Source organism: Scyliorhinus torazame, chromosome 15 (assembly GCF_047496885.1).
Source record: "Scyliorhinus torazame isolate Kashiwa2021f chromosome 15, sScyTor2.1, whole genome shotgun sequence".
Taxonomy (NCBI): domain Eukaryota; kingdom Metazoa; phylum Chordata; class Chondrichthyes; order Carcharhiniformes; family Scyliorhinidae; genus Scyliorhinus; species Scyliorhinus torazame.
The window spans coordinates 40,919,741-40,946,675 of record NC_092721.1 but is presented as its reverse complement, the minus strand read 5'-3'; the positions used below and the strand labels follow the sequence as shown (position 1 = coordinate 40,946,675).

The following is a 26,935-nucleotide window of genomic DNA, read 5'->3' as shown; positions in this document are numbered from 1 at the left end:
TTTCTATAAATAAACAAGACATGCATGAGGAGATAAACAATGATTGCTGTGTTCATTTGTTAAATTTCAAAGGGAGATGAAAAGTGGTTTACAACTTGGAAAAGGTCATGAATAAATAAGGCAAGGTTATTCATTTTTATTTTATCCAAAAATGGTGGTCATAAGGAGAACATAAAAGATTTTTATATTCTGGAAATGCATACTTCAAAGAAGGGTTAAGAACAATGGACTCAAACATGAAAGAGGCAAAAGTAGACCAAAGGAGAGATATGAGGGTTGTGTTAGGTGTTACCATAAGAGCATAAGAACTAGAAGTAGGATAAGGCAATTCAGCCCCTCAAGTCTGCTCCACCATTCAATATCATCGTGGCTGTTCTCATTTCTGTCTCAACACCACTTCCCTGCCCATTCTCTATAATCCTTCCACCCATTACTAATTAGAAACCTGCCAATCACCCCCTTAAATTTACTCAATGTCCCAGCAGTGACCACACTCTCGAGTAGTGAATTTCACAGATTCATGACTGTTTTAAATCTGCTACCCATTATCCTACAACTATGACCTCTCATTCTAGATTTCCCCACAAGAGGAAACATTCATTCCTTGCAAACATTGTCAATACGTTTTATGATCTTACATTCCTCAAGTAGATCTCCTCTCATTCTTCTAAACTCTAGAGAGTATAGGCCTACACTGCTCAATCTCTGTTCATAAGACAAACCCCTCATTTCTGGAAGCAATGTAGTGAATCTCCTCTGAACTGCCCCCAATACCATTTCATCCGTTCTCAAGTATGGGGACCACAGTACTCCAGGTGCTGTATCACCAATGCTGTGTACAGTTGCAGCAACACTTCTCTTCTTTTCTTCTCTATTCCTTTAGCTCTAAATGCCAAAATTCTACATGCCTTCCTTATTACCTGCTGTACCTGCATGCACTTACCTGCAGTACCTGCATGCTAGTTTTCTGCGATTCATGCACACAGTCACCCAGATCCCTCTGCACCAAAGCATTCTGAAGTTTCTTTCCAGAGAGATAATAGGTTGTCTTTCTATTTTATCGCCCAAAATGGATAATCTCACACTTATCCACGTTAAATCCATCTACCAAATTTTGGCCACTCAACCTATCCATATCCATTTGTAAATTTCTTATTTCCTCATTGCAACTTACCATCCCACCTATTTTAGTGTCATCTGAAAATTTGGCTGTAGTACTGTCGATCCCCACATCCAATTAATTCATATAGATTGCAAGTAGTTGGGGCCCGAGGACGGAACTCTGTGGCACCCCACTAGTTACATCTTGCCAACCAGAAAGAAGATCCATTTATCCCGACCCTCTGCCTTCTGATGTTTAGCCAGTCTTCTATTCAAGCTAATAAATTACCCCTAACCCCATGTAATCTCACCTTCTGTATGGCACCTTATCAAATGCCTTCTGTAAATCCAGATATACTACATTACAAGATCACCATTATCCATTTGACTTATTACATCTTCGAAGAACTCTCGCAAATTAATCAAACACGATTTATCAATCATAAAACCATGCTGACTCTGATGGATTGTGTTTTGATTTTCTAAATATTCTGTTATCACTTCCTTAATAGTGGATTCCAAAAGTTCCCAACAGCAGATATTAAATTAACTGGTCTATAGTTTCCTACTTTCTGCTTCCCTTCCTTTTTGAATATATTAACATTTCTTCTGTCCACTGGAATCTTTCCCGAATTCAGGGAATTTGGAATATTGTAATCAATGGATCCACTAAATTCGCTCTGACTTCCTTTAAGACCCTAGGATGTAGACCATCAGGCCCTGGGTACTTGTTAGCCTTCAATTTCCACAGCAGAGTTGGAGTAGGAGAGAGAGAAACCCTGTGAAATATTACCCCTACAGCAACAGTGGGGTTGCCTTGAGACAATATTACTGGACTTTTTTATAGATTGATTATCTTTACGGGACTTTTGCATAAAGGGGTATTTATTTGTCAGTCTAAGTAGGTGGTTTGCTTATGGGGGGGGGGTCTGTTCGACTAATTTTAACCTTGTAAATGCAATTTTGTCTGTTTAAGTTTTTCTTTCTTTTGTTGATAAATGTTTCAATTTAACCCTTAAAATCCCCCAAAATTTTACTGGAACTTTCTGCGAATAATACTGAAGACTTGTGCTCCAGAATAAGCTGCACTCCTAGCCAAGCTATTCCAGTACAGCTGCAACATTCATATCTATGAAGCAATGTGGAAATTTTCTCAAGAAATTCCTGTCCACAAGAAAGAAGGACATATCCATCCCAGTCAATTGCTGCCCCCTCATTCTACACTTAATCATTAGTAAAGTGATGGAAGGGGTAATTGACAGTCTCATCAAGCGGCATTTACACAGCAATAACCTACTCACTCATGTTCAGTTTGTGTTCCACCAAGTTCACTTGACCTGACCTCAATACAGCCTTGGTTCAAATATGGACAAAACAGATAAACGCAAGTGTGAGTTGAGAGTGACTGCTGTCGACATAAAAACAGCATTTGACCAAGTGTGGCATCAAGGTGTTCCAGCAAAAATAGAGTCAATGGGAATTTGGGGAAAAAACAACCACTGGTTGGAGTCATACCTTACTCAACGAAAGATGGTTGTGGTTATTGAAAGTCAATCATCTCAGTCCCAGAACTTCACTGCAGGAGTACATCAGAATAAATAGGGTCCTACACCCAAACATCTTCACCTACTTCATCAATTATCTTCCGTCCATCTTAATGCCAGAGGTGGGGATGTTTGTTGATGATGTTGCACTGTCCAGCAACATTCATGACTCCTCAGATACTGAAGTAGCCTTTATCCATATGCAACACAACCTGGACAACATTCAGGCTTGGCAGAGAAGCGGCAAGTAACATTCACACCACAAAAGTGACAGGCAATGACTATCTCCAAAAGAGAGAGTCTAACAATCCCCCCATGATATTCAACAGCTTTATTATTGCTGAAACCTAAATATTCATCAGCCAGGGGGTTCCCATAGACCAAAAACTGAACGAGACTAGCTATATAAATACTGTGGCTATAAAAGAAGGTCAAAGATTAGGAATCCTGTGGTGTGTGTCACCTCATGACACATCAAAAGCTGCCCACCATCGACAAGGCACAAGTCAGGAGTGCAATGGAATTCTCTTAAGAAGCTCAGCACCATCCAGGACAAAGCAGCCCAATTGAATGGCACCCATTTAAATTAATTGAAATCAAGGTGGGAAATCAAGGTGGGGTGGGGAACAGAGAAACACTTCACGTTTCCCATTTCCTAGTCCCATTTTCTGTACTAACGAGCTCCATTCGCCAGTGCAGGGAGAGATCAGGGCACCATTTTTAAATGGCACCCAATCTATAAACCCCCCACCACAGCCTTCAGAACCCCCAATGCCCCAACTCATCTGTTTGGGGGGTTATCGAGCCCCCCCTCCCGCACCCCACCTCTTAAGGCAGGGCACCCCTAGGCCCGAACCCCAGTGTGGGCAAAATGCCATCTGGGTGCATTGGCACTACCAGCCTGGCAGTGCCACCTGGGAAGTCTCCCCCCCCCCCCCTCCAAGTGCTGTTCCACTTGGTCCAGGTTGGTGGAGACCAGTGCTAAATGGCGCTCAGTTGGTGTCTCTGAGCTGCGGGGGTTAGACCCTGCACCTTGGGTAACCCAGTAAGAGTCAGGTGAGCCTGACTTTGCACTTGAATATGCAAATCTGAGTCCCAACCATTGTGGGCGGCATCCAGAGTACGACGTCTTGTGAGATCGCATTCGATCTTGCGAGGCGTGATGAGGCGCGTAAATCTCGCGAGTTGGGCACAGCGCTGCCATTAGATCGCGCCCCTTGACTCCCTTGTCAATCAAAAATCCGTCAAAATCAGCACTGAATGTATTCGATGATCCAGCCGACACTGCTTTCTGGGGCAGAGAATTCCAAGCTGTATAAAGCCTCTGAGAGTAGAAATTCCTCCTCATTTCCATCTTTAATGGGAGACGTCTTATTTTAAAACTGTGCCGCCTGTTCTTGATTCCCCCATGAGGGGAAACATCCTTGCAGCCTTTCATTGAAATGCAATCTCAGCCGGCTCATGATCGCAATGCACAGCAGTTTCCAAATAAATTTGGAGCCCAGCAGCCCTGAGTCATTAGTTACCATGGTAAACAACAAGTTTTTCTGTGACAATTATTCTGCAATTATTTCAATCATCTCAGCCCGAGCTTGTGGCTGCATGAGATCTTCAGCATGGTGTTGTTTTATCATTAAACTAACAGTACAAAAGAAATATGATTGCAGAAAAAGGTGGGTTGAAGTAAGATTAACGGCGATTTATTGACTAGATTTCCACTGTGCCAGGTTTGGCACGCGACTCCCCAAGAGCCTGCCATTTAGCTGATGACATTGCATAAGTCACGTGGGAGGGTGATAGAGGCGCTTGACCAGCTGGTAAAGGTAAGCATGACAATGCATCCTCATTGGCATGATTCACTGATTGACAGGATTTGATTTTGTAAGCATGTGCCGATAGGATTAATGACCATCGTTGGCGCCTACCTGAAGGCAATGAAGGGATACCTTTGTGCGGTACAAAAATAGTTAAAGGCTTCTGGTCCATCAGCAGTGTGAAGTATGAACATACAGGTATTGGTGAAATTGCCGTACACCACAAATTATGCTCGGTGTCTACTTCTCCAACTGAGCGTAGTTAGATTCTGCATTTGGTAACTTACAAGGAGCAAATGCAATTAGTCTTCCCTCCCTTAAAGGTAGTATATGTGACACCACTGCTCCAACACCGCAGGGTGAAGCACCATAGACAAGTAGTAATGGTAACTTCGGGTTGAAATGTGTAAAGTAATGGGTTAAGAGACATTGCAATTAGTTGTCTCATTTGTGTTAAGTATCCATTAATTGACACTGATATGTAAAGGGGCTTCAGGTGGCCTCTGTCAGGTGATGTATAGTTAGAGTTTTGTGCTCAGGCTGTTGGAATGAAATAAATGTGTGTTTGTGAAAAAGGAACAGAACTTTAGACTCTTCATATCACAGCAACTAAAACGTCTAACAATTGGTAGCAGAGGATGGTTGCTGTGTAAATGTGAAGGGTTGAAAGTTACAACTTTTCCAGATCAAACCAAGGAGTGAGTGAGAAAAAAAAAAAAAAGGGATGGATGGCTGAACCGAGGATAAAGATGGCTGGATATGACTATCCTCCCTTATTTTCTGAAAGGGAATTGTACGACCAATGGAGAAGTGCAGTAGTTATGTGGACTAAGATATCTGCTTTGGGAAAGAGAAAACAAGGTATGGCATTGGCTCTTTCTCTACCATATGGCAGTAAAATCCGAAACAAAGTGCTTTCTGAGCTGGAATTGGAAGAGTTAGATTCAGAAGAAGGTCTGGAGACTTTATTACATTATATGGACAAGATTTATAAGAAAGATGACGTGTTAAGTGCGTGTGAAGCATGGTCGGATTTTGAAAAGTTCCGGAAAATGGAGGATATCTCTATGGAAGACTATATAATGGAATTTGGCAGACTATATAAAAGGCTGCAGAAACACAACCTGGAATTTTCACAGTCTGTGTTGGCCTTTAAATTACTTGACTGTGCTAGCGTGAGCAACATGGATAGGCTCCTGGTATTGACAGGAGTTTAGTTTACTGATAAGGATACCTTATTTGAACAGATGACAAAAGCTTTACAAACATTTCTGGGGAAACATTCGATTCCGATGGCTCTGATGACCCAAATAGGTCAGCCTGCAATAAGGCAGAATATGGAAGATACACTACTAACTGGATGGCGAAATCGTATGGCTACGAACAGAGCACAAGACTATAGAAGGAGACCGAGACAAGGAAATTATGAAGACAGAAACCCAGTTAGAACCTACAATCGGAAGATGAACCCCAGAAATGCACGGGGCATGATAAATCAATGTTTTTGATGTGACTCTCAATACCATTATGCTTTCAACTGTCCAACTCGTTATGATAGAGTGTTTGAAGCAACACATGACACAGAAGAGTCAGAAGAGGAAAAAGATAGTGACCAGAAAGAAGGCATTGTCCTATTGACAAGCAGTTTTACGCCGGTAATGAGGGTGTTGGTTACAGAATCCTTCAACTGTGCTGTATTGGACAGTGGCTGCACATCTACTGTGTGTGGAATTGACTGGTTAAAATGTTACCTGGACTCTTTGAATGCTAAAAATCGTAACAAGGCTAAGGAATTTGCAAGTTTCAGGTTTGGGGATGATAATACTCTGAAGTCGCTGAAAAGAGTGGTGATCCCTTGCAATATTTCCGGAGTGAATCATTTCATTAGCACGGATGTTGTATCAAATGAGATACCTTTGCTTCTGAGCAGACCATTGATGAAGAAAGCACACATGAAACTGGATATGGAACAAGATAAGGCAACAGTTTTTGGAAAGACGGTGAACTTGCAATTTACACAGTCGGGCCACTATTGTATTCCATTCCTGACAAATAATATTTCAAGTGAGTGGTTAAGGATGTGTTAATGGCAGTTGAAAATGGGACTTTAGCTGATAAAAAGCTTGTGTTATTAAAACTGCAGAGGCAATTTGCACATCCGTCTCCTCGGAGGCTGAAAAATTTATCAAAGGATGCAGGGATGACAACTATACTAAACTGATAGAACAGGTTAGTGACCGCTGTGACGTTTGTAGGAAGTACAGAAGGACACCAGCACAACCGATAGTAACCCTACCTTTGGCCAGGGATTTTAACGACAATGTGGCCAGGGACCTTAAGATCTGGGATAAAGCAAATAATATATTTATTTTGCATTTTGTAGATTTAGCAACCAGATTTAGTCAATCAACGATTGTACGAAGTAAAGAAAAGAGAGTAATTCTGGATCAAATCGTAGAAAAATGGATAGGGACAGGAATGGGTCCACCGGCAAAATTCCTCACGGACAATGGGGGAGAATTTGCTAATGATGAGTTTCGGGATATGTGTGAAAACATGAATATCAGAGTTATGAATACGGCTGCAGAAAGCCCATTTAGTAATGGTGTCTGTGAAAGAAATCATGCTGTCATCGATGACATGCTTCGGAAAATTTTGGCAGACCGAACAAATTGCAGGCTAAATTCAGCTTTGGCATGGGCAGTACATGCAAATAATTCATTGCAGATGGTTGGGAGCTATAGTCCTTATCAATTAGTGTTTGGTAGAAATCCTAAAATTCCGTCCATTTTGGATGACCAACATCCAGCTTGGGAGGGGACTACAATTAGCTCTGGTTTTGCTGAACATATTAAATGCATTACACAGCAATAGAAAAGCTTTTTTGGAAGCAGAAGTCTCTGAAGGAATTCGCAGAGCTTTAAGACATAACATATGGCCATCAGATGCCGTTTTTCAGCAAGGAGGCATGGTATACTATAAGAGAGACAATTCTAATGACTGGAGAGGCCCAAGGAAGATCATAGGCATAGATGGCAAAACAATTATTTTGCAACATGGTAATCAAACTGTTAGGGTACATGCATCAAGGATAATGGGTACAGATTACAAATTCTCAAGTTTAGACAGAGCAGACAGACATGACGAGGAACCAGAGTCATCTGGTACGCATGTGTTACAGAACTATGAGGACCAATTAACTGATATAGACAGGGTTTCTGTGGAAGAACACAACTGAGTGCTGAATTTGGTGCATTTGAGTGCTACAGTGAGAGTTTGGTGACTGAGGGAGTATAAGGGTTCATTTTTATCCAAAGTCTAGTCTTTCTTTTATTGAGTTAATTCACTTGAAAGTTGCTGTTTGGTTTAGAAGAAGGTGAATTTTCAATTAGCTTTAAACAAAGGTTCTCCTTGTAGGTACTTGCAGCTGGAGTTTGTTAATTAATGAATTGGATTAGGTCAGTTTTCAGAGGCTAGATTCACAGTATGAAAGTGATCCACTACAGTGCAGACTTTGCTTGCACTGAGTGCTGAATTTGGTGCATTTGAGTGCTATAGTGAGAGTTTGGTGACTGAGAGAGTGCTGCATGTGGTACATTTGAGTGCTATAGTGAGAGTTTGGTGTCTGCGGGAGTTAGGTGAGGAGAGAGTAAGGTGCTCCTTTCATTTCGTTTCCTACATTTCCGCAAAGAGCGTGAAGGGAGCCAGGAGTTTACAGACAGGGCAGCTGACTGGGAGCAGAGTTGGAGGGTGGAGGTCCAGTTGGTCCGCAGGGCAGTCATATTCAGGAAGGTAAGATGGGATGGAGGCTAGGCCAGTTGCATGCTCCTCCTGTAGGATGTGGGTGGTGAGGGATACCACGGGTGTCCCCGCTGACTATACATGCCGGAAGTGCGCCCAACTCCACCTCCTCAGAAACCGTGCTAGGGAACTGGAGCTGGAGCTGGATGAACTTCGGATCATCCGGGAGGCAGAGGGGGTGATAGAGAGGAGTTACAGGGAGGTAACCATACCCAAGGTACAGGACAAGAGTAGCTGGGTTACAGTCAGGGGAAAGAAAACAAACAGGCAGACAGTACATAGAACATAGAAAATACAGCACAGAACAGGCCCTTCGGCCCACGATGTTGTGCCGAACCTTTGTCCCAGATTAATCATAGATTATCATTGAATTTACAGTGCAGAAGGAGGCCATTCGGCCCTTTGAGTCTGCACCGGCTCTTGGAAAGAGCACCCTACCCAAACGCAACACCTCCACCCAACACCAAGGGCAATTTTGGACACTAAGGGCAATATATCATGGCCAATCCACCTAACCTGCACATCTTTGGACTGTGGGAGGAAACCGGACTACCCGGAGGAAACCCACGCAGACACGGGGAGGATGTGCTGACTCCGCACAGACAGTGACCCAAGCCGGAATCAAACCTGGGACCCTGGAGCTGTGAAGCAATTGTGCTATCCACAATGCTACCGTGCTGCCCTTAAGAACAGATACATCTACACTATATAATTTTACCGTAATCCATGTACCTATCCAATAGCTGCTTGAAGGTCCCTAATGTTTCCAACTCAACTACTTCCACAGGCAGTGCATTCCATGCCCCCACTACTCTCTGGGTAAAGAACCTACCTCTGATATCCCTCCTATATCTTCCACCTTTCACCTTAAATTTATGTCCCCTTGTAATGGTTTGTTCCACCCGGGGAAAATGTCTCTGACTGTCTACTCTATCTATTCCCCTGATCATCTTATAAACCTCTATCAAGTCGCCCCTCATCCTTCTCGGCTCTAATGAGAAAAGGTCTAGCACCATCAACCTTTCCTCGTAAGACCTACTCTCCATTCCAGGCAACATCCTGGTAAATCTTCTTTGCACCTTTTCCAAAGCTTCCACATCCTTCCTAAAATGAGGTGACCAGAACTGTGCACAGTACTCCAAATGTGGCCTTACCAAAGTTTTGTACAGCTGCATCATCACCTCACGGCTCTTAAATTCAATCCCTCTGTTAATGAACGCGAGCACACCATAGGCCTTCTTCACAGCTCTATCCACTTGAGTGGCAACTTTCAAAGATGTATGAACATAGACCCCAAGATCTCTCTGCTCCTCCACATTGCCAAGAACTCTACCGTTAACCCTGTATTCCGCATTCATATTTGTCCTTCCAAAATGGACAACCTCACACTTTTCAGGGTTAATCTCCATCTGCCACTTCTCAGCCCAGCTCTGCATCCTATCTATGTCTCTTTTCAGCCGACAACAGCCCTCCTTACTATCCACAACTCCACCAATCTTCGTATCGTCTGCAAATTTACTGACCCACCCTTCAACTCCCTCATCCAAGTCATTAATGAAAATCACAAACAGCAGAGGACCCAGAACTGATCCCTGCGGTACGCCACTGGGAACTGGGATCCAGGCTGAATATTTGCCATCCACCACCACTCTCTGACTTCTATCTGTTAGCCAGTTCGTTATCCAACTGGCCAAATTTCCCACTATCCCATGCCTCCTTACTTTCTGCAGAAGCTTACCATGGGGAACCTTATCAAATGCCTTACTAAAATCCATGTACACGACATCCACTGTTTTACCTTCATCCACATGCTTGGTCACCTCCTCAAAGAATTCAATAAGACTTGTAAGGCAAGACCTACCCCTCACAAATCCGTGCTGACTATCCCGAATCAAGCAGTGTCTTTCCAGATGCTCAGAAATCCTATCCTTCAGTACCCTTTCCATTACTTTGCCTACCACCGAAGTAAGACTAACTGGCCTGTAATTCCCAGGGTTATCCCTAGTCCCTTTTTTGAACAGGAGCACGACATTCACCACTCTCCAATCCCCTGGTACCACCCCTGTTGACAGTGAGGACGAAAAAATAATTGCCAACGGCTCTGCAATTTCATCTCTTGCTTCCCATAGAATCCTTGGATATATCCCGTCAGGCCCGGGGGACTTGTCTATCTTCAAGTTTTTCAAAATGCCCAACACATCTTCCTTCCTAACAAGGATTTCCTCGAGCTTACCAATCTGTTTCAGGGATCCCTCGTGGCCGTTCCCCTTCAAAACAAGTATACCATTTTGGATGCTGTTGGGGGGGGGATGACCTACCGGGGGGAGGCCCTAACGGCCAGGTCTCTGGCACTGAGTCTGGCTCTGGGGCTCAGAGGGGAAGGGGGAGAATAGAAAAGCAATAGTAGTAGGAGATTCAATGGTTAGGGGAATAGATCGGAGATTCTGTGGCCGCGAGCGAGACTCCCGGAAGGTATGTTGCCCCCTGGGTGCCAGGGTCAGGGATGTCTCGGATCGTGTCTTCAGGATCCTTAAGGGGGAGAGGGAGCAGCCAGAAGTCGTGGTGCACATTGGTACCAATGACATAGGTAGGAAAAGGGGTGTGGAGGTAATAAACAAGTTTAGGGAGTTAGGCTGGAAGTTAAAAGCCAGGACAGACAGAGTTGTCACCTCTGGTTTGTTGCCGGTGCCACGTGATAGCGAGGCTAGGAATAGCGAGAGGGTGCAGTTGAACACGTGGCTGCAGGAATGGTGTAGGAGGGAGGGCTTCAGGTATTTGGATAATTGGATGCGCATTCTAGGGAAGGTGGGACCTGTACAAGCAGGATGGGTTGCATCAGAACCAGAGGGGCATCAATATCCTGGGAGGGAGGTATTCTAGTACTCTTCGGGAGGTTTTAAACTAATTTGGCTGGGGAACGGGAACCGGATTTGTAGTCCAGCAACTAAGGTAGCCGATATTCAGGACACCAAAGCATGTAGTGAGGCAGTGGGGAAGGGAACACTGACAAAGGAGAGTACTTGCAGGCACGGAGATGGGTTGAAGTGTGTATACTTCAACGCAAGAAGCATCAGGAATAAGGTGGGTGAACGTAAGGCATGGATCGGTACTTGGGACTATGATGTGGTGGCCATCAAGGAAACGTGGATAGAAGAGGGGCAGAAATGGGTGTTGGAGGTCCCTGGTTCTAGATGTTTCAATAAGATTAGGGAGGGTGGTAAAAGAGGTGGGGGGGGGTGGCATTGTTAATTAAAGATAGGATAACAGCTGAAGAAAGGCAGTTCGAGGAGAAACTGCCTACTGAGGTGGTATGGGTTGAAGTCAGAAATAGGAAAGGAGCAGTCACCTTGTTAGGAGTTTTCTATAGGCCCCCCAAATAGTAGCAGAGATGTGGAGGAACAGATTGGGAAACAGATTTTGGAAAGGGTCTGAAGTCACAGGGTAGTAGTCATGGGTGACTTTAACTTCCCAAACATTGAGCGGAAACTCTTTAGATCAAATAGTTTGGATGGGGTAGTGTTTGTGCAGTGTGTCCAGGAAGCTTTTCTGACACAGTATGTAGATTGTCCGACCAGAGGGGAGGCCATATTGGATTTGGTACCAAAATTGCCCTTAGTGTTGGGTGGAGGTGTTGACCTTGGGTAGGGTGCTCTTTCCAAGTGCTGGTGCAGACACGATGGGCCAGGTGGCCTCCTTCTGCACTGTAAATTCTCTGATAATCTATGATTAATTTTGGACAAAGGTTTGGCACAAGCTCGTGGGCCTGTTCTGTGCTGTATTTTTCTATGTTCTATGTTCTACTTCTGATGAATTAGAACAGGCCATTTTTCCGAAATGGCAACTGCCAAAAGTTGGTACAAAAGTGACATACTTGCCTGAAGGGTCTTGTCAATGGAAGGATGCAACTGTTATTAGTAGAGCAGGGAAGGCCACTGGAAAGTATAAACATTGGTTGAATGTACAGCGTTCAGGGGAAGGGGTCAAGACAATGGATTGGGAAAACGAAGTTCAAAACTGGAGGGCACAGAAACGCAGTGCCAGTTCAGATAGTACATCGGATAGTGAACAGGTCCACAGGAAAAGGTCGAGAACTATTGAAAGGACATCCTACAGCAGAAGGGAAAGATCAAGCAGTAGCAGTACAGAATGAGATACCAGGCGGGAGAGGGGACGTAGTTTATCAAGATCTCGGAACATGAGTAAGACTACGAATACTAATAGGAGTAGAAGCCCACATGCAGGTGAGATTTTGGTGGCTTCAAATAAGTTAGATGAAAAAGTTATCAAAGAAGCTAAACAGCAAGAATTGCATAGTTGGAGTGATTTTGGGGTATACACGGAAGTACCGGATAGGGGACAAAGAGCTCTATCCCACAGATGGATTTGCACGGAAAAGGTTCTTCCGGATGGAACTTATAAGGCAAAGGCCAGGCTTGTGGCAAGGGGATTTGAAGAAAACTTAGAAGATCAGGATTTAAGGGTAGATTCACCTACAGCAGGAAAGGTTATTTTAAAGATCTTCTTGGCTCTATTAGCCACAAAGGCATGGGAATGCAAATCTATAGATATACAAGCTGCCTTTTTGCAGGGGCATCAGCTCCAGAGAGATATTTTTCACCGTCTTCCTAAAGAAGCAGCTAACACAGAAGGGTACTCTGGAAGTTGAACAAATGTGTATATGGATTAAATGATGTATCTAGAATCTGGTATTTTTCAGTAAGGTCAGTTTTGTTCTAGTTAGGCTGTTGCCAGTTGAAAGCAGATCCTGTAATGTTTTACTGGCACTATAAAGGACTTCTTTCTGGCATTTTTATGATGCATGTCGATGATTTTTTGTGGGGTGGGACTAGTGATTTTGAAGCTATTGTAATCTCTGGTTTGAGGAAAGAATTCAGGGTTGGAAGTCAGCCTTCCTGTGCATTTAAATATATTGGACTGGAAATTGGACAGACTAAGTTAGGGGCAACTTTACGTCAGCAATCTTATTTGGAAAGCATCAGCCCAGTAGCAATTAGTCGTGGCCGAGTTTCACAAAAAGAAGCAATGGTTTCAAAGATAGAAAAAGAGCAACTGTGAAGTTTAATTGGGCAACTGAACTGGTTCGGTAGACAGACTAGACCGGACGTGAGTTTTGATATCTTAGAGTTGAGTACAAAAATGAATGATTCCAAAGTGGAAGACATAATAAGAGCAAATAAAGCGTTGGCCAAACTAAAAATGCAGGAGTGTGTTTTGAAGTTCCCGGTTTTAGGTGACCTTAGGCACTTGAAACTCATAGTTTATAGTGATGCATCTTACGCAAATTTATGTGATGGGGTTTCAAGCGCAGGAGGTTTTATAATTTTCCTTTTGGGGAACAATGGTAAATGTTGCCCGCTTGTGTGGGAAACAAAAAAAATAACGAGAGTGGTAAAAAGCACTTTGGCTGCTGAGACGTTAAGCCTTGTATAGGCGGTGGATATGGCCTTTTATATAAGTATGATATTGACAGAAATTTTGGGATTAGGGGGTTTGGGTAATATACTTATTAACTATCACATTGACAATAAATCTCTGTTGGAAAATGTGCACTCTACAAAAAGTATCAATGAAAAGAGGTTATGGATAGACATCGCAAGTTTGAAGCAGATGTTGGACAGAGGGGAAATAACAAAAATTAAATGGGTCGACAGGAGCTATCAACTGTCAGACTGTTTTACGAAAAGAGGGGCGAGCTCACAGAAACTTTTGGATATTGTTAATGAAGGGCGCTTGTTTCTGTGACTTTTTTTTTATCGTCCAAAAAAAAACAAAAGGGGGGGGAAATCATGTGTGTGTTTTTGAGTGTCTTGAAATTTTGTTTTCACCTAATTTGTTTTTTCTCCAAGGAAGCGGAGACTGTTAAGTAATGGGTTAAGAGACATTGCAATTAGTTGTCTCATCCATTGTCAAGTATCCATTAATTGACACTGATATGTAAAGGGGCTTCAAGTGGCCTCTGTCAGGTGATGTATAGTTAGAGTTTTGTTCGGCTGTTGGAATGAAATAAATGTGTGTTTGTGAAAAAGGAACAGAACTTTAGACTCTTCATATCACAGCAACTAAAACGTCTAACAAAATGTATCAACACTTCCGGCTTTTTCAGTGCTTCTTTTCCTGATTTGCATTTTCACCTTTTGGTGTCCATTGCCATTGCATATTTTGTGCACAACAACATATATAATGGTTTCAATAGGGTTGCCAGGGTCTTGATGAATGTTCCATTGCAGTTGAGTAACCCTAGTAATGACCTTCATGACTTCAATTTTTTTATGCAGAACCTTACTGCCAATTACACAGCCTAGATATTGTATAGATGTCTGGAAGAAATCATATTTATCTTTCTTGACATAAAGCCCAGGCATTTGAAGTAGTTTCACTGTAGCTTCCAGGTGTTGTTAATAATCTTGCTCATTTGTGCTTGTGATCAAAATATCATTGAGGTAACACTGTATCCCCTATAAGCCACTAAGCATCTGGTCCATTGAGTGTTGAAATAAAGATAGTGCTGACATTATTCCAAAAGGTAATCCCTTGTCGCAGAATAGGCCTTTGTGAGTGATGATGGTGAGCAGGTGTTGAGATTCAGCTGCCACATTCATTTGCAGGTAGGCTCACGATAGGCTAATCTTGCTGAACATCTGTCCTCCTGCTCAACCTGCGAATAAGTCTTCAATCAATGGTAGTGGGTATTGATCCATACGTAATACCGAATTTATTGTTGTCTTCAAATCTCTGCAGCTTCGAATTGTAACATCCTGTTTCATGACAGGTACAATAGGGGTTGCCCAGTCACTAGTAGTGATGGGTTCTAAGACACCTGTTTCCATAAGTCTCAGTAGTTTTTTTCAACCTTTGGATGTATTGCATAATGTAAGCTCTAACCTTGAAACATTTTGGTGGCTATTTTCCTTAATCTTCAGGGACACTTGCACTCCTTTCATGCACTCCAGTATAGTTAATGATATCACATAAATCACATGACTCAATTCTTAAAGGGACAATGCACACAACTACAATAACCCATATATATACCAGGTGTCCTAGGCCCAACCATTTTTAGCTATATTCATCAGTGACCTTCCCTCCAATATTCCCTCCAAAGTGGAAACATTTGCTGATTATTATGTCATGTTCAGTTCCGTTTGCTACTCCTTAAGTACTGAGGCAGTCCACTTCTGCATGCAACAAGACCAAAACAATATTTAGTCTTGTGTTGATCAGTGATAAGTGATAGACTTGCTGTACTAGTACATTTGTTTGATAATACAGAAGTGAGTATTGCTGAAAAAGGAGCCACGTTATAGTTTTTTTGTCTTGCGCCACTTAAGACAGCTCACCAGATAATCGAACAGTAGAGGGAACAACCATTTATCATTGTTAGCTTCAGGTTGAAATGAGAATTTGCATGAGAAGAGAGAACTGATTGGTTGGCAAGCAGACTCCGATTGGTAGAATCATGGTTGTGGATAGTGCAGGAGAAGACAGTTAACTTCCAAGCTTCCATTCAAATTCAAACCACCTGATTTGTCAAGATGTTGGCATGGAGAATGAACCAGGGTTCCCCCAAGCTTTTGATCCATTGGAAAAGGCATAATGTGTTGAAATGTTCCTCTTGTCTGCAAAGGACAGGGTACTGTGTATGAATAAGTGTGTCTTCAAGCATGCACAAGTGAGCAAGACTGTGAGCGCAACTGCTAATCTTAAATTGGTTTTCAGTGTAATCCTTAGCACAATCATGTTTCGCAAATGTTGTCCAATCACAGAGCTACATTGGACACGGTGGCCAAGATTATCCGCTCCCATTTTTGTCAGGCAGGTTCGGTGAGGGTAGTGGAAGATTTTGCATCAAGTCCCTATTTCATGCTAATGTAAACAAGTAACACAATTGTCCACTCCCACCATCAGCAGCAGAGCATATTCAAAGCACTCAACTTCAGGAACATCATTTGAAAACATTATTGTAGCTAAACTTCTGCAAAGCATGATGGGAAAAGTAACCAACCTTGCACAACACAATTGTCTCTGCAAGCAAGTGCGATAAGATGTACTCGACGTGAAATTGTTGTGGTTGCTAAGAGTGATAAAGCAAAGGCAGATAAAGAGAGCAAGGCCATCAGATGTGTACTGTTTTTGCAAGCTAACAATGAAAAAAATGGGCAACAGGCCATCCATGTACGTGGCTAAAAAACTTTCTCGATGCTGGAAGGAACTGGATAAAAAGGGAGAAATTAGCAGCCTCAGTAGCGAGACTTACGGGACCAACCATCACATAAAAATACCACCCTGAGTCTGGGACAGAGACAGGAAGAAGATCAGTCCAACTTCAGAAGGGAGATTGGTCACCTTACCTTATTTCGGGTCGCATTTGATTCCAAGCCATGAGCCTTGTACTTCATTGCGATAAGTAATCAGTACTTCAACCAGTAGAATAAAGAGCAGTTCAGTGTTTATCTAGTGTTTTCAATAGTAACAAAGATTCAGTTGTACAAAATACTTGTGCAAGTGTTTCTTTGTCTGTCACGGCAGTTAATACCTCATCTTGAAGGCACCATTATCATCTCACTCTCAGGCCTCTATGCCTGAATCAAGCCTCCCCCCCGCACTGCCCCTCCCGTAAGAAAGTCCAATCACATCAGGGTGAGGGCAGAATGACCAGACACCCAGCTGGTGTCCCAAGGCATGCACCTGGTGAGCAAGCCTTCCAGAGGAGCTCAGGTGAGTGCATTGCTCAGCGGGAGCGTGTCACATCAGAGTACTATTCCGGCACTGCCCAGGCACTGGCCCCTGGCATGCCCAACTGGCACTGTCCCCTTGCCCTTCGCCCTAGCAGAACTTCCCATGCACTGGCTCCTTGCGCTTCCCCAAGGCAGTGCCAGGGTGGGAAGGGGTGGGCATTTCCTGGTGAACTCCGGTGTGTTGAGGAGGACTTTGAAAATGGCACCCAATCTGCGAGGGACTAAGTTGAGCCTGTCCCATCAATGTTACGCCGTGGGAACCTGCCCCTTTAAGTCCGGGAAGATAAGGTGGAGAATGCTGACGGCTTCAATGCTACTTTTCCTAACCGCTTTTGATCTTTGTGGAATTTCATTCAATGTTTGGAATTTTTCAAGCAGAGGCTGATTTGATACAGGCACTACTTTGCCTGCTGTGAACTCCCAAAGTAATGTGCTGTTTGAAACAATCTTCCAGTCTTTGGGACATAAGGGCTGGATTCTCCTCCCCGCCACGCCACATTTCTGCCCCGATCCACCGGCACGGTTCTCCGTTACGCCGGCTTGTCAATGGAGTTTCCCAATGTGGGGCAGCCCCACGCTGTTGGGAATCCCCCGGGCGCCGGCAAAACAGAGAATCACGCCGACGGAGAATCACACCCAGGACCTATATACCCAACATCACACTAACTCTGAAATGCACATACCACATTACTCTTTGTGTGATAAGCAGGGCATCTTCGTGACTGAAAGTCAGCATCCTGTTTGTGGAAAATACCATTCATGCTGCTATTGCATACTAACAGCGTGCATTGTTTATTTTCACCTGTTGTTCAAATTCTTTGAGATACATTGCCTTTCCAGGGTATTTTGGGGTGAACTGCGCACTTTACAGGGCTAAAGGTGGTGGCCTTGGGCCCATTAATTAGTGTGCATGATATAGCCAACCATTGACCAGTGAAGTACACCTTTGAAATGGAGCAGTCAAGCGGGTTCCCTTTCCTCGACAGGCGAGTTGAGAACTCTGCCAATGTGTTCTCTCCTACCTACTATCTGCTATCTGCCTACCGTCTCTGGCCTATATATGGTGACTACTATCAGTGCTTCTGTTTACAGCATCCCAGCTCGCAAGGCAATCCCCCAAAAATCCTCTCCCACACTCAGCAGGTCTAATGTTAAAATTTGGAAACCTGCATTACGGTTCCTTTTTTTAAAGGTGACATTGACGTCTACAACTAGAGCACTTTGTGGAACAGATGATGGAACCTTCTCAGAAATATCGCTGCTAAAATGACTGGAGTTGAAGAAAATTGAAAAGTTCACACATAATGGCAAGGTAAAGATCTTACCCTCAAGGGCTTCAAAGCTAATGTATTAATGCAATCATGTTGCAGTGTTTAATTTTGGGCCTTGCTCAGGTATTAAAATGGAATGGGAATGGTAACAAAGTTTCCCATTATCCTTGTGTCGCAAAAGAGATTATCTAAAAATTCATATTTTGCCTCATTATCATTTCTTAATTCCCATATCACATCAAATACCAGTGAAAATTCTAGTTAAAGGGGAAAAAAAAATCTTCATTTGCTATTTAATGAATAAGCTGAAATAACCAAGATATTGGTATGGTATTTGTCTGTGTGAGATTTTAATGATGGGATTAAACTTTTCAAAATAAGTGTAAAAATGTAAATTATGGAAAAATAGCAGGCACAGTCACTTCGTGCACACTTCAGCTGCCACGCCAGAGCCAATCCCATTGTATCTATTTCCACTTTATTCATTTCCTTCTTCTTCTTAATTATTTTATCTCTTCCACTCCTTCAACCTTTTCTCCTGTCATCATAGAATCATAGAATCCGACAGTGCAGAAGGAGATCATTCGACCCATCGAGTCTGCACCGTCCCTTGGAAAGAGCATCCTACTCAAGCCCTTGACTCCCTTCACTTCTCCCCACTCGGGTATTCTGCCCTGACAAATACCTATGGCAATCTTTCAATGCTCCTCAACATTCCAACTCCTGTTACCAGGCCCATCCCTGCTCAGATTACCACTGAGATGAGCTGACCGCTCCCCCCCCACCGCCCCTCCTGCACTAATCGCTCGCTGACCTTCCCACTGAGAGCTCTGGCTGGAGTTGTGGTCTTGTCAATCTCCATCCTCCCTGCCCAACTGACTATTGTGAATCTCAATCCTGTGGACACAGCTGATGGATCAGCGGTCACCACCTCTGCATCCCCCTCCAGAACATCTGTTCACTCGCTAACAAAGCTCTTGTCATTCACACGGTTACTGTGGATGAGTGTATGGCCTTGACAGAAACCTGACTGAGGGGTGATAACACTTTGCCACGAGCTGAAATCTCACCTCTTGGTTACACAGCTGACCTTCACAGGCTCCCAGTTGACATCTCGATTTTAAAATTCTCATTCTTGTTTTCAAATCCCTCCATGACCTGTCCCCCTCCTTATCTCAGTAATCCCCTCCAGCCTTTCTATGCTCTAAGATAAATGCACTCCACTAATTCCTGTTTTCAATCACTCTATCATTGGTGGCATGCCTTCAGCCGCCAAAACCCTAAGCCCTGGAATTCCCTCCCTAAACCTCTCTCCATTACACTTCCTGCCTGCCAGGACATTTCTTAAAACTTTAATCAAGCTTTTGCTTGAATGCTTTTGGTTCTCCCCTAATGCCTCCTCATGTGGCTTGGTGTCATATTTTGTTTCATAATGCCTTTCTGCGCTTACACTGTAATGATATGTAGACTGACATGAAACGAAGGGGTTAATCAGAACACCCGGCTGTGGCACGACCACTAGAGGGCACTACACAACTCATTATAAAACCAGACACACACGAGACGCTCCCTCTCACTCCTGGCAGGGACTGTAGGATTAGCACCAGAATAATTTAGACCTCAGGCTGGGTCACCACATGTGGCCTAGATCCCAGTTGTACAGTCAGTCATTATCACTGAGTTACTAGAGCTAGATCAGGAGGGTGTCAAACTCATTTATCTAGTTGTTGTTGCTGAATAAATCCTTTCTACTTACTTGAAGGACTGGAGTGTCTTTCAACGTCGTCTATGATCAGTCACAACTTTTGTTAATCAAACAGCATAACATAACATACACCTTCATCATTCCTGGGTATGACTGCAGAACAGACTCAGCAGAGATGGCGGCACAGAGGTATACTGCCGGGAGGGAGTTGCTCTGAGAGTCCTCAACATTGAGTCTGGATCCCATGAGCTTCCATATCATCAGGTCGAACATGGGCAAGGAAATTTACTGTTGATGAGCACCCACTGCCCTCCTTCAACTGATGAATCCAATGTTTTGAAAATTAGAAACAGTTTTATTATGGTGATTAGAAAGAAAGACTATTTCCTCTGGTTTTGGAACGATGTAATCAGGGGATTATAATTTAACATTGCCAATGAGTGAGGAAAGCTTACTTGAATTTTATTCTCTGCAGGGAGTTGTTAGATCAGGACATACTTCACAACAGTTAATAGCTGAGGTATCGACTGCTGCATATTTTCAGGGAAGATTAGATAAATGCTTGAAGCAGTGTAAGATATAGTTCAACTGGAAAAGAACAGAGATAAGCTTTAAAGGAACAAAGTAGCACAGGCCTCTTTCTGTATTTTATAATCCTATGTTCTGCATGAAATTTTGAGTTGTGCAAACTTGGAAGTTGATATTGAGTAGCCAAGCAATCTGCTATGTTTCTTGTGGATTCATGTGTGTTGCTATAATTCAGATATATGGGCCCTCATATGGGAGAAGGATCGAGTATGGTAGTGCAGGGAAAACTCAGAAAGACCAGGACTGAGGCTGTGCAGTTAGATGTAATGGTAGGATCTTATTATAAACAATTTTATTCTGTTTCCTGGACAGGAGCCAGCCAAATTGACAGCTCCTACCATTCTTATAATGTCGTGTTTCCCGAGCCTGGGAAACCTTTGCAGCAAATGAGAGTGTGGTAGTCACCACTGTTGCATTATATTGTATATATGGGTATTACGGTAAGGCCCCTGTACTACAGGTACGGGAGTAGATCCCTACCTGCTGGCTCCACCCAGGAGGCGGAGTATAAATATGTGTGCTCTCCGAACAGCAGCCATTTCGTAAGCTGCTGTAGGAGGCCACACATCACTGTGTAATAAAGCCCCGATTACATTCTGCTCTCGTCTCGTCGTAATTGATAGTGCATCAGAGAGTTAAACAGGTTTTCAATTGCACGGCAGGAACCTGATTTAAATACGTTAACACAGTGCCCCATCTTGCACAATATGCTAGCTGCAATGATAAAAAATAGTGCCAGGCTTATGCACAGCATGATCTCCATTTTAACATTTTTAACCAGTTCCCCTACACTCTCTCTCCTGCACTGCATGGATGAACAAGGGGTTGAATAAATTCAGGAGAAAAGCAAATTACGGCGAATGCTGGAATCTGAAACCAAAGAGAAAATGCTGCAAAATCTCAGCAGGTCTGGCAGCATCTGTAGGCAGAGAAAACATTAGCTCTTTTCTCCCCCACTTGAAACGTTAGCTCTTTTCTCTCCCGACAGATACTGCCTGAGCTGCTGAGATTTTGCAGCATTTTCTCTTTGGTTGAATGAACTCAGATTGTTTTTGTTGGAAAGACGGAGGCTGAGGGGAGACCTGATTGAGGTCTACAAAATTATGAAAGGGATTGACAGGGCAAATAGCCACAAGCTTTCCCCCACGGTGGAAGACTCAATTACAAGGGGGCACAGGTTCAAAGTGAGAGGGGGAAAGTTTAGCGGAGATGTGCCGGGGAAGTTTTTCAAGTAGACGGAGGTGGGTGCCTGGAACACGTTGCCAGTGGAGGTGGTGGAGGCAGGTACGATAGCAATGTTTAAAATGTATCTTGATAGACACATGAACAGGCGGGGAATGGAGGGACACTGATCGCTTGGGCAATAAGTGGTAGGTATAAATAAGGAATCTGGATTGGAGCAGGCTTGGTGGGCCAAAGGGCCTGTTCCTGATCTGTTAGTTCTTTGTTCTTTGCTCTTCATAGATTGTTGGGTGGAGGATAATATCCAAGCCATAATCATCTATTTTTCTAATCACACAGCAGAGTAGAATTTTCCCATCCTGCCCTTGGTGGGTTTCATAGCAGACAAAAATAGAGAATGTAACGGGAGCCAAACAATTGGACACGCGCCAGTGTAAAAATTGTTTGCAATTTTCCTGATGACAAATTAATGACAGTCGGTATCCCGCTGACTAGTGACGTGAAAGCCATTTGCTCTCATACCCATCTCATGAATGCTGACTGAATTCGTTTCTCGTCTGAATCATGCAACGCCCTCCAATCTTGCGTCATGTTGCAGTAAATCATGCAGGTCTGAATCTCATTTGAAAAAGGGTGGTGAGCACAGGTCGGAGCTCACTTTTCTCACGACTTGGAGGTGATTGCAGCATTCATAGTCCACCTGCTGCAGCGCTGCACTGGTCTTCTTGCGATGCCAGTGGAATGCCACACTCATGAGGGTGTACAGCTGGTTTGCTCCTGGTGGCTGCCTCCGTAAGTCACAAGAACACCACTGTGCAGCGGTAATCAGGCATGGCTCCACATTCAGACAGAGAGAGGTCAGTATTGCCATGGGGGGAGGTGTAGGATTGGTCCACTCCAGTTGGGTGGCACTGTCCCCCTGAAGGATACAACTGTACAGCAGGGCAGGGCTGAACAATCAGAGACCAGCGTTTTGACCTGAGTGGGATTTATGGGGAGAGGAATAACAAGCACATGGGGGGAAGTGAAGGAGCAGGAAGACTTTGCAAGGAGTTGAGGGATGTAGCCATCTGGGATGGCCACTTCCAACAAGGTACAGAAACACTCGCAAAGCCTGGCGGGTAAAATGGACAAGCCAAGACTAAGGCAGGCTCAGAGACTGAAATGTATATTCGTAAGAAAGAAATCCAGACGGTATCGAACTCTGTCCAATTAGCATTTGAATGGGGCCGATTAGCATTTGATGGCCCACCTTTACCAAAACAAAGGACTGGTACTCGAGCGACCAGTACAGTCCCAGACATTTCGGCGCCACTCCCTGATCAAGGGAAACACAAACAACAGGGTCAATGACCGCTTGGGACACGCCCAGCCATCCAGATCCCCGCCCACTTATTGGCTAAGGAATCGAACAGAGTGATCAGAGATCACCCAATTAGTAAGGCCCAAATCGAAGGATCACCCAAAAGAGCGCGAAAGCCCCCAAGTATAAAGGAAGAGTTCGGCATATGCCCACTCTCTTTTGGCCTTGGTACCCCGGTCACGGCCATCGCCAAGTGCAGCACCACCAGAGGCAAGTCCAAATTCAACGCTCGCTATCAGACGGATGAGTCTAGCTGAGCAGCAGTTACTCCTTCGAACCTGATAGATCCAGGAGCGAACAGCGGCCACTGTTTTCTGACAAAAGCTGGGTGCCCGAACTTAAGTACAGGTTGTCTTAGTCGATAGGTGTAATTAACGAGTAGTGTTTATATTGCATGACTAATTGTGTGTAAATAAAGTACCCTTGACCTTGAACTAACTAACTGGTGTTTGGCTCTTGGATCAATAGCCGGTTGAACTTTGTGGTGGTATCATTCGATACGGGCGACTCTGAGCATTAGAATATAGAGAACATAGAAAGAAAGGCAAACTCACTGATTGCCATAATTGGAACAGAGCCACAGAAAGGACAAGTGAAAGAAATGCGCAACAGTTATTGGCGACTCCACCGGGACTCGACCCAGAAGTGACCGTGTCACTCCGAGAGAACCCACAAAAGCATTTGAATTAGAAATCCAAATTGGTAAAATAAAAGGAACCACAAGCAAAACCAGTATCGATCGAACATCCAGAATTCGGAAGTGTGTAATTTGTATGCGTACTAACAAAGAGATATAAGGTAAACTCGATAGATTTTGTTGCGTGAAACTTTAAGGAGTTGCGTAAACCGGAAAATAGCTTGAGCCATACCCGTGTTTGCACCTCCGCTTTATTCCCCCTTGTTCCAAATTTCTCGGGAGTCAGAAGTAATTGTAGGGATGGCCATGAAGGCAATGGAATGCATTCACAAGAGCCCGAGGTCGCAGCGACCAATAGATCAGAACAGTGTCCCATATGGGAAGAAGAGATGAGGGGACAGACTTAGTGGGACAGCCTGACCGAGATCCATAAGAAGAGTTTGACTAAGGTTCGTAAGCCGATGGCAATCGTGTCCTGTCTGGCACAATTGCGAGGCACAGAGGAGGTCGTGAGGACGCTCCGCAAGCAGCTTGAGGAGAAAGAGAGAAGTAGAGAGGGAGATTTAAGTGAAAGTGAGAGATTAAATGTGCAGCTCCGGGAGCAGTTAGCGGCGAAGGACAAGAAAATGGGTGATGTCAAGAGGGCACATCAATCCTGTCGCACCCACCTTAGCAGCTTCCAAATCAAGTACGATAAGGCCTACCAGGACACACAACGTGCTGTACTGGTAAGAGAAGAGACAGAAAATCAGGTACAGCAGTTAAGGAAACAGTGCGATGATCTAAAAGCAGCCCTCCGAGCACTCCACAGTTTCACCACGGAACAGAGGCAGAGTTCGGTGGACCATCATGCCAAATGCAGGCAGCAAATTGCAAGGTTGCAATCCCTGCTATCAGTTCAAAATGGGTTTAGAGACATCTTTGGCCCACAGCTAGACCAGGAAAACGGCCCCGATTGGCAGGAACTCAGTGAAACGGCCCAACGGTACGAAAGCGAGACCGAGAATCAAAATAGAGCCCCCCAGGCCCCGAAAAGAAAAGCACCCACACCACCGACTGCACAGGCAGCACCCACCCCAATGACCCCCATTACCACACAGTGCAGGGTTATCACGGAAGGCCAACCCGATTTTGTGTACACCACGCTATTAACGATCACCCAGTTACGATATGCCCATGAGAAGATAGATACTTTCCACCCCACATCAGACCCACATCACTTTTCCGAGTTAGTGAAACAACAAACCCTCATGTATGGTTTAGACGAGCCGGAGCAGGTTAAGCTCATAGTTATGTGCTTAGACCCCTCAGTTAGTTCAGCCCTTCCCGACCCACAAAATGTAGTAGGAGGTAGCCTCCAAGAAATGAAAATGGCCATTTAGACGCCATAGGATATAATAGAGGAGATCCAGTCATAACTTCTCTTCCGACGCCACATGGCAGTTAGCGAAACAGGTTTGTCTGGAGCCCATATAGTTACAAATTCTTACTCCTCTTGGAAGGTCACTCAGGCAGTGGAGTGATGGCACTTATCCCCGCCCTGCCTGAGGACCCCCTCTCCATTTGGTCAGCCAAGCTCGGGTAGTGGAGCAGCGGCACTGATCGCCGCCCTACCCGGGGATCCCACCCATTCTTGCCCTGCCGTGGACCATACGCACCACCCCATTCGGATAATTGTTTTCAAAACTCTTTTGCTGTTTTTTTTCTTCCCTGTGGTTTAAAGAATGCTTTTTGCCACAACTTTTGCCCTTTCCGGCAACCCTTCGGTTTCTATCCCCACATACTATTTACATGTCAGAAACACTTGGTTAGAAAAACAAGTTCGCAGAGGACAGATAAATTGTCCGCCCACTCAGCCAAACAGACACAGGCAGCGAGAGTGCTCACACTGTGACAGAATTTTTTTACGGATGTCTTGTCTCCGCAAGTGGTTGGTTTAAAAAAAAAATGAGGGAGTCACAAATGTGACGATTCTAATGGGACATTGACGTTAAGAAGAGACAGACAGACATACGAGGTGTTAAACAACACGATTATAACAGATACTATGCTTGTTCCCTTAGAAAGAAACAAAGATACTCGAAGGCGAAGGAAAACCTGAACAAAATGAAGACGACCCTGATGATCAGCATCATGATCGTCACTGGAACAATACAGTTGCACGCGTTACCCACCTCTACCCCCCCCTCACCACACAGGCCCCGAACATGACTCCCCAACACAACACCCCAAGCCCGGACACTACACCACACACACACCCAGCCACCGATACCCCCACATGGTGTGAAAATCTTGTCTATTCACTGTCCTACACAGTGGAAGCCTTACTAGGGATAGCCATATTGTACAGTATCGTCCGGACAATTAGATTGAGAAAATGGAGGAGGAGAGCCTCCCGCCCTCCAGTATACACATTTAGAGCCCCTTTCCTCGGACTCCAGCAAACCCCACACTCTTTCTGAACCTTCCTCTTTAATAAATTCCGCAGTTGTTGTTTTGTGAATAAAGTTAATTTTTCTGTATGTGAATGTTAGTGATAGGAAGAAATGTGATGTTGCTATCGGATTTTTTTTGTTTTGTAAGATAAGTTCTTTGATTGATAAATAGCAGCATGAATGTAGTCTAGTTAGGGGCAGTTAGAGATTCCCCTTTTACTGAATGTTAAGTGGCCCCTTCAAAATTCTTAGATATGTGTTGTTTAGGGACAATTAGGTAAATGTTTTTGACCCATAGGACAGAGTAGAGTAGAACCTGTCCTTGGTTAAGGGTACCCGGCATTTCAGAGAACAAAGAAGACCCAGTATTGTGATCCTTCACGCTTCGCATTGACGATAAAGAGGACGGAGTGTGGCCATCTGACATGGCCACTTCCAACTAGGTACAGAGAAACTCGCAAAGCCTGGCAGGTAAAATGGACAAGTCAAGACTCAGGCAGGCTCAGAGCCTGAAATGCATATTCGTAAGCAAGAAGTCCAGGTGGTATCGAAACTCCGTCTAATTAGCGTTGTAATGGGGCCGATTAGCATTTGATGGCCCACCTTCGCCAAAACAAAGGACTGGTACTCAAGCAACCGGGACAGTCCCAGACAATAGGGCGCCACTCCCTGTTCAAGGGAAACGCAAACAACAGGGTCAATGACCGCTTGGGACACTCCCAGCCATCCAGATCCCCG

General features: G+C 44.2%; 1 long non-coding RNA gene across 1 annotated transcript; it reads left to right on the top strand.

Moving 5' to 3' along the window:
* Window positions 1-4,337: 4,337 nt before the first annotated feature.
* LOC140391385 (uncharacterized) lies at window positions 4,338-25,881 on the top strand. The gene is made up of 3 exons (XR_011935034.1): window positions 4,338-4,468; window positions 18,209-18,328; window positions 25,826-25,881. It is a non-coding gene; the product is annotated as an uncharacterized lncRNA (long non-coding RNA).
* The last annotated feature ends 1,054 nt before the right edge of the window (window positions 25,882-26,935 follow it).